Below are 8,848 nucleotides of genomic sequence, written 5' to 3'. Positions count from 1 at the left end.
TATTGCGTTTCTCACAGTAAGTAATTTTTTTTTTTGCACTTGTGTAAATATATCTGATGATTTTGATGTTTATTGACTGGCTCGCTGCTCAGTTTGCTGTACTTTCTAATTGATTCCAGGTGGGAGATGAGGGAGCGTTCAAAAACATCCCATAACCTACTTGTAATTATCACTATAGGAGGTTGGTGTGAACCACTTTTTCCCCAGTTGGCAAATCAGAACATCCGATTTGCATTGAATGCAGCATCAGAATACTTGAGTACTTGAGCTCATGCTGGTTGAAATAACACGTCTAGTACCGCAACATTATGCACGTGTCAGACAGTGGATAATCACAACTTGGATCTAGGCAGGTCCCATTGCAGTGAGTGTGTGCAAGGCCGTGCTTTTTTTTACATACATACATAGACATACAGTATATACATATAGTCTATGGACTGATATAAATGCAGTCCATAGACATACACAGTGAAAGAAAAAAAGACAAAAGTGCATGGGGGGGGGGGGGGGGTGCTACTCAGTCTCTAAGCCCTTCCGTCCATTCTGACTTGACCAGTAAAGGATCCTGCTCATCTTTTGCCCTGCAAGCAGTCCAATTTGCCCAGCGGCAGTCATGGGTCTTAGCCTTCGTTGGCAGATAATAAGTTAGTTTCTCCATAGAATAAATCTCTGCTACGATATCCATCCATTGATCTGCTCATGGGGGGGGAAGTCTCTTTTCAGTCAGTTCCTCGTAATGGCCTTTTTTCCAGCAACTATGAGAACCTTGAGAAAGATAGAAGTCCTCCTTAAAGGAAGGCTTTCCCGTGGGGAATATGAAGATATATTAAATCTCACACCCCTAAGGAGTTTGAATCCGTTGAAATTTTTGAAATTGGTTGTTCACAGCCTGAGCAATCAACCAAAATCCACTCTGTGTGTGGGGGGGGGGGGGGGGGGGGCTGGTGGGGGGGAGGGGCGGGTGCGGGGAGCCGAAATCCTACAGTTCCCACAATGCACTGGGCTCGCGTGGCCTTCGATTCCACGCCCACCCCTCAGGCATTTGGCTGATATCAAACTCCAGTAGGTGGCGGTAATGCACATATATATTTGCCAACCACCATAAAACTCAAAGAAGAAGAAGAAGAAGAAGGCTTCGACATAAAAACATTAGGAGAAGAATAATAATAAAAAAAAAATTGCCTTCAAATTGCACCAAATTTAAACGGTAGTATATATGTCGGGAGATGTCTTCATAAAAAAAAAATCATGCATTTTAAGGCATTTTCCTAGGAGTTAGGAGCATCTGATGTTGTAACTATTTCATGTAAAAATGTGTAAAAAAGGGTACATTGCTCAGCGTTGATTTCGTAACTTCAACGCACCTTCTACTAGATGTAAAATTTGACGAGCTTTCCAATGCCGCCAGTCCCGTGTCTGTAGGTCCTTCCGTTCCCGAGATATGGTTCTTTGCAAGGAGCTATGGGAAGCTAACATTAGCTAGCCTAGGCTAGGCGGTGAAAAAAGATGGCTGCCTTTTGTTTTTCTTCAGGACCTCTGAAGGGGCGTGGAGGACCTCTAGAGGCGGAACCATGGTGGCACACCCCCACAACACTTGTAGTTCATAGGTGCTCGACTTCCGCAAGGCGGACTTGGCCTCTCTGACGTAAAACGCGTCGGCGAGGCCAAAAAATATGTGAGAGATGGTTGATTGCTCAGGCTGTGAACAACCAATTTCAAAAATTTCAACGGATTCCAAAACCTTAGGGGCGTGAGATTTAATATATATTCATATTCCCCACGGGAAAGCCGTCCTTTAAGAATGATGTCATCTGTAAACAATCCCAGGTACACAATCTGGGGTTCCTTGGTGTCAATTAAGGCCGGGCTTTAATTGCTTTTTGGGTTCACCCGCTGGCTAACTGAAGCTATGCCAAGCTAACTGAAGCGACGCCAAGCTAACTGAAGCTACGCCAAGCTCCACACTGAAGCTACGCCAAGCTAACTGAAGCTACGCCAAGCTAACTGAAGCTACGCCAAGCTAACTGAAGCTACGCCAAGCTAACTGAAGCTACGCCAAGCTCCACACTGAAGCTACGCCAAGCTAACTGAAGCTACGCCAAGCTAACTGAAGCTACACCAAGCTAACTGAAGCTACGCCAAGCTAACTGAAGCTACGCCAAGCTCCACACTGAAGCTACGCCAAGCTAACTGAAGCTACGCCAAGCTAACTGAAGCTACGCCAAGCTCCACACTGGAGTGATGACATTTTGCACACAATCAATCGTCACGATGGCAAAAGAAACAAACAAAAAGCAAAACTAGGAAAATAAGGTCCAGGTTGCAAATACATGGAATGCTCCTTTAACAGTGTGACTGATGAGTCATCCCGGCACAGCCTGAGGAGACAGCAGTGTTATTGTCAGTCTTCCGAGACTGTTTTGAAGCATAACCAAGTTGAAATAATTGAATTACTTTCCCACTCCTCCCTCGGCATTAGCTGGAGGTAAATCCTCCTCCCTCGGCATTAGAGGGGGGATGCGTGCCGGAGGTAAATCCGGCAGAGCAAAACATTATCTAAAAAAATAACTTCCATGGCAAATTGGCCTTCAATTCTTTCCCCCATCTGTGATGGGTAAATATGTGTTTTTGACAGTGACACGGAATGACACTGACAACACTGCGGGGATTTGCTGTCACAAAAAATTGAAAACACGGAAGGGTGTTCTCATGCTTGTCTGCGATTTTCCCTTCTTTACTCGTACCCTCTTTGACCACCCCACCTCTCTCTGTCTCTCTCATCCTCTTTGTACACGTACCATCTCTCTCTCCTTCTCTCATCCTCTTTGTACACGTACCGTCTCTCTCTCCTTCTCTCATCCTCTTTGTACACGTACCATCTCTCTCTCCTTCTCTCATCCTCTTTGTACACGTACCATCTCTCTCTCTCCTTCTCTCATCCTCTTTGTACACGTACCATCTCTCTCTCCTTCTCTCATCCTCTTTGTACACGTACCATCTCTCTCTCCTTCTCTCATCCTCTTTGTACACGTACCATCTCTCTCTCCTTCTGTCATCCTCTTTGTACACGTACCATCTCTCTCTCCTTCTCTCATCCTCTTTGTACACGTACCATCTCTCTCTCCTTCTCTCATCCTCTTTGTACACGTACCATCTCTCTCTCCTTCTCTCATCCTCTTTGTACACGTACCATCTCTCTCTCTCCTTCTCTCATCCTCTTTGTACACGTACCATCTCTCTCTCCTTCTCTTATCCTCTTTGTACACGTACCATCTCTCTCTCCTTCTCTCATCCTCTTTGTACACGTACCATCTCTCTCTCCTTCTCTCATCCTCTTTGTACACGTACCATCTCTCTCTCCTTCTCTCATCCTCTTTGTACACGTACCATCTCTCTCTCCTTCTCTCATCCTCTTTGTACACGTACCATCTCTCTCTCCTTCTCTCATCCTCTTTGTACACGTACCATCTCTCTCTCCTTCTCTCATCCTCTTTGTACACGTACCATCTCTCTCTCCTTCTCTCATCCTCTTTGTACACGTACCATCTCTCTCTCCTTCTCTCACTTTCTCTCCTTTTTTCCTCTCGCTCTCTTATCCGCCTCCGATTTCTCACTTCTAGAGACTAGAGGGTGTCTCCATGGCAACAAGGGAGAGGTGGGGGGCTGGAGGAGGAGGAGGGGGGGCTGGAGGAGGAGGAGGGGGGGGGGCTGTATTGCTGGTGTTGTGTGACTAGAAATAGGTCATTTCAACCTCCGGACTGACGGATTCTGCAACGGAATTATCAATAGCTAATAAGCTCCGTATTGTTTACAAATACAGTCTCATCCTATAGCTGATTTAATTGCTTATAGCTATACATATTTAGCCGTTGTGTTTTTAAAAAGGAATATTCTCATTAGTTTCTCTGCTAGTTTGCTTGTGTGTGTGTGTGTGTGTGTGTGTGTGTGTGTGTGTGTGTGTGTGTGTGTGTGTGTGTGTGTGTGTGTGTGTGTGTGTGAAAGAGAGAGATTGTTATGCTCCAGGAGGATCTCTCTCTGTGCAACCATTTGAAAGAACTGCTGAGCAGCACGGAGCTGTTTAAAAATGTAAATGATGGAAACAGGTCATATAAAGAGTTTGGCAGTGTATCTTACAAGTCACTGTACTGTAATACTCAATCAGCGTGCCATGCTAATAAGAACATCGCCAGGGACTTGGGAGTGTATGGAATGCACGAGGGACACTATACTGCTGTAATGACAGACATCTTTGATGTCGGCGGCGGCGGCACTCGAGTTGCACACTCTGACAGCAAATTAGGCTGTTCCTGAGTCATATGCTAAATAGGAGGGCCTCCTCAAGCTGAACCAATCATGATGCTGCATCTATAAATAAACCCCAATATCATAATCCTGTGCTACTACAGTACATTTAAAATGTTCCCTTTACTTTTCAAATGTTTTGAACTGGTTTCAATTGAAACACTATAGAGACACTACTGCGTTAACGCGTCATCATTCAGAAACCACGCCCAAGACGGGGGGGAAAACAGAAAGCCCCCCTCCTCCAATCCTGGCGTTCTCCTATGTCGCGTGCATGGTTGCGTGTTGCACAGAAAGATCGTATATACGGAAGATGAACACTCCAACTTCACCAATTCTCAATGGTTCCCTTGTTTTGCTCAGGAGTACAAAAAAACTTTAACTGGCGATTTTTTACATTTGTTGTCTAAACAGCCCCACCACACAACAGCTTTTAGCTATGTTTCATTCAAGGAAAATGACGCTGGTGTGTGGAAATGAACGGAGCTTTTCCCCCGTGATGGGCGTGGCCTATTTCATGCAGCGTCTCTATTGCTGCTATTTGACATTATGCATTGTTCTACTTAAAGCCCCCCTCCAGTCAGTTTTTCCTACAACATACGATACGATACAACACAGATATCGTGATGTATCGTAGGTTAAATTTCTTCCAATATATCGATTATTGCAGAATCGCTGTATCGTGATAATATCGTTATCGAGGGCCAAGTATCGTGACCATATCGTATCGTGAGTTACTCCGCGATTCCCACCCCTAATTGTGACAATGACAATGTAAGTTAAAGGCTTTCCAGGTTGGTTTTTCTTGGGAGTGTATAGACAGATCGTATTCATAATGCTGTATGAATGAAGACCCATTCGAGGCAAAAGAAAAGCTTTTGCTGCACTGACGTGAAAGGATGCTCAGCTTTATACTCACATGCATACCCCCTCCCTACTGCAGGACATTAAGGATGCTCAGCTTTATACTCACATGCATACCCCCTCCCTACTGCAGGACATTAAGGATGCTCAGCTTTATACTCACATGCATACCCCCTCCCTACTGCAGGACATTAAGGATGCTCAGCTTTATACTCACATGCATACCCCCTCCCTACTGCAGGACATTAAGGATGCTCAGCATTATACTCACATGCATACCCCCTCCCTACTGCAGGACACATGCATACCCCCTCCCTACTGCAGGACATTAAGGATGCTCAGCTTTATACTCACATGCATACCCCCTCCCTACTGCAGGACATTAAGGATGCTCAGCTTTATACTCACATGCATACCCCCTCCTTACTGCAGGACATTAAGGATGCTCAGCTTTATACTCACATGCATACCCCCTCCCTACTGCAGGACATTAAGGATGCTCAGCTTTATACTCACATGCATACCCCCTCCCTACTGCAGGACATTAAGGATGCTCAGCATTATACTCACATGCATACCCCCTCCCTACTGCAGGACATTAAGGATGCTCAGCTTTATACTCACATGCATACCCCCTCCCTACTGCAGGACATTAAGGATGCTCAGCTTTATACTCACATGCATACCCCCTCCCTACTGCAGGACACATGCATACCCCCCCCCCCATACTGCAGGACATTAAGGATGCTCAGCTTTATACTCACATGCATACCCCCTCCCTACTGCAGGACATTAAGGATGCTCAGCTTTATACTCACATGCATACCCCCTCCCTACTGCAGGACACATGCATACCCCCTCCCTACTGCAGGACATTAAGGATGCTCAGCTTTATACTCACATGCATACCCCCTCCCTACTGCAGGACATTAAGGATGCTCAGCTTTATACTCACATGCATACCCCCTCCCTACTGCAGGGCATTAAGGATGCTCAGCTTTACACTCACATGCATACCCCCTCCTTACTGCAGGACATTAAGGATGCTCAGCTTTATACTCACATGCATACCCCCTCCCTACTGCAGGACATTAAGGATGCTCAGCTTTATACTCACATGCATACCCCCTCCCTACTGCAGGACATTAAGGATGCTCAGCTTTATACTCACATGCATACCCCCTCCCTACTGCAGGACATTAAGGATGCTCAGCTTTATACTCACATGCATACCCCCTCCCTACTGAAGGACACATGCACACCCCCTCCCTACTGCAGGACATTGAGGGCCATTCCTCTTTGATAATGTGTCAGGGAGGATTTCACATGGGATGGCTTTTCTGAACACATGCCAGCGAGGATCATTCTAATAGTTTCAAATTGTGGAAGTTATTTTAAGCGCGCAGATAGACAACCGGCGAGAGGTGACTCTGACTTTTAATGCCTCCTGAAACACGGCCACCAGCTCCACTTTACTTATGATGGCCATGGTCCACTAGCTCCACTTTACTTATGATGGCCATGGTCCATGATGGCCATGGTCCATGGTCCATGGTCCATGATGGCCATGGTCCATGGAAATAGGGCAATTCCACTGTCCTCACTTGCCATCAAAGATGAACACGGATGTGCAGAATCCAAGATGTTAACATGATGGCTGAAATTAATCCTTTACAAAAACGATGACTTTGCTATATGGACCACAAAGCCTTTACATAATGCTTGAGTTTTAGACAAATAACATCAAACTTGTATTTTCATATTTTTCTCAATAATTTTTCAGCCCTGATAAAAAAAAGGCAGATAAAAAGAGTGATTTTCTTTGCAGCAATAGCAATAGAGCAGTTGCAGCGGGAGGATTACATATACAGAATCATATACAGGACCTTGGGATCAAGTGTGTTCCTCAAATTCATTGTGACGGGAAAGCAGTTGCAGGAGGGCACAGCAGATGTCATTTATTTCCAGCAGCATATTTCATAAGCGACTTCATAGGATTTGAACTGAGACCTCTTGAGTTGAGAATTAATTTCTCTATTGTTATGCTACCGCCCCTCTGTCTTCCAGTCATCGGAAAACACTTTACTTGTCCAAACAACTTCCATTGCCATGGGATTCTGCAAGGGAGGTAAAGTTTTGCTATTATTCTAAGGATGTAGGGATGTAGCGTATAGCGTCACATTCGTCCAACAGTTTGGTTTGCTAATACACGTGGTTCAATAATGTAACCGTATTTTCACATCTGAATAGCCTGACGACCTCACAGGAAGCCTGATGACCTGGACTCAAACTTGCTACAGTAGGTTTGTACTCTCTTGCACTCTGGTCAAGTAATGCTGAATGTAATTTCTTTTAGACATGCTTGTATATCGTTGTTTGGACTGTGAAATGTCATGTAACTTTTGTTACATCGCTACCAGGATTCCTTTTCTAATGCAAAGGAATATTATTTTATTTGATCTTTTATACTCTATGAACTAAATTGATGATTGACTACCATATTGATTAGGAGCAAATTTACAGTAATTCTGCTTGAGTGCAAAGCCCCTTTTGGATAGGGGAAAACCCCAACTAATATTATCCACAAACTACCTTTTCTTTGGTCTAAAAGTTACAAGAGACAATTCACTAAGGGGTCAAATGACTCTGTAGTAGGCTTGGCTTTTTATCGGATCCGCTCTGATCGGGAGGCGATATAAATAGCACACACCCGGTGGACACGCCAAATTTTCTGAACATATACTTTCTAAATGGTTGATTACTTTAAATTGTCTTTACATTGTGTCCAATGGTACCCGACAAAAACAAACTCTCTCTTCTCCTCTCCTCAAGGAGAAATTGTGGAATCAAATATTTTTATGCTCGTTGACATGACATGATGCGCACATTAGACGCATTAGGCATTAATTGCTATTTAATTGAACGCCTATTAATGCCTTTTCCTCCTATCCGTGTATACCGTTATATATTGGACTGCACTTGCAATGTTGGGATTTGTCTTTTACATATTTTCTTTTATCTCTGAATATTGATATGAGCGCTACGCTGCATACTTACACTAAGACAAATTCCTTGTATATGTAATCTTGCATATTGTGGCAATAAAAGTGATTCTGATTAGTATTGCAGAGCAATTTAGATACATTTCTATACATGAACTGTTTATCCGGCCGTGATGATATTGTGGTGCTGCCACAGTTTATGTGGAAACAATCATGACAATCTACTGGTTTATTTAAGGAGCTTAGGCTATATGAGGTCAAGGATGTGACACACGTGTCGACATCATGTCTGAAACAAACTGCAATGTGCTGGCTATGTGAAAGTGTCAATGCCCTATTTTTAGCATCCTCGTATTGTCGTCGGGTCAATTTGACCCGAAATGAAAAGAAAAGTTTTTCCATCAGAAATCTGGTTTTCTTCCATCAAATTGCCTGAAAATCACATGGGTGATTCAATACTATGTCCTTCACAAATACAATTTATTTGAACTAATTTCACTGAATTTTGGGTGTTTTATTCAAAATAGTTCCTCCTGTTGTCCTCCCGGGTCAAGTTGACCCGGTCTGGTTTGACTGTTTATGATACATTTTCACCCAATTCTGTGTTGTACCTTGTTAGCAACTCCATTCCAAACCATTACTACAATTGTTATTCTTTTGGAATTCATGGTCAATAGAGC

General features: G+C 43.9%; 1 protein-coding gene across 1 annotated transcript in view; it reads right to left on the bottom strand.

The window, feature by feature from the left end:
* The window catches only part of nrg3b (neuregulin 3b), a gene marked incomplete at both ends in the record, with an annotated part of 395,235 nt that overhangs the window by 2,311 nt on the left and 384,076 nt on the right, over positions 1-8,848 (bottom strand).

The sequence above is a fragment of the Poromitra crassiceps genome, assembly GCF_964638095.1.
Source record: "Poromitra crassiceps genome assembly, chromosome: 4".
Taxonomy (NCBI): domain Eukaryota; kingdom Metazoa; phylum Chordata; class Actinopteri; order Beryciformes; family Melamphaidae; genus Poromitra; species Poromitra crassiceps.
This window is presented reverse-complemented; position numbering and strand designations above follow the sequence as displayed.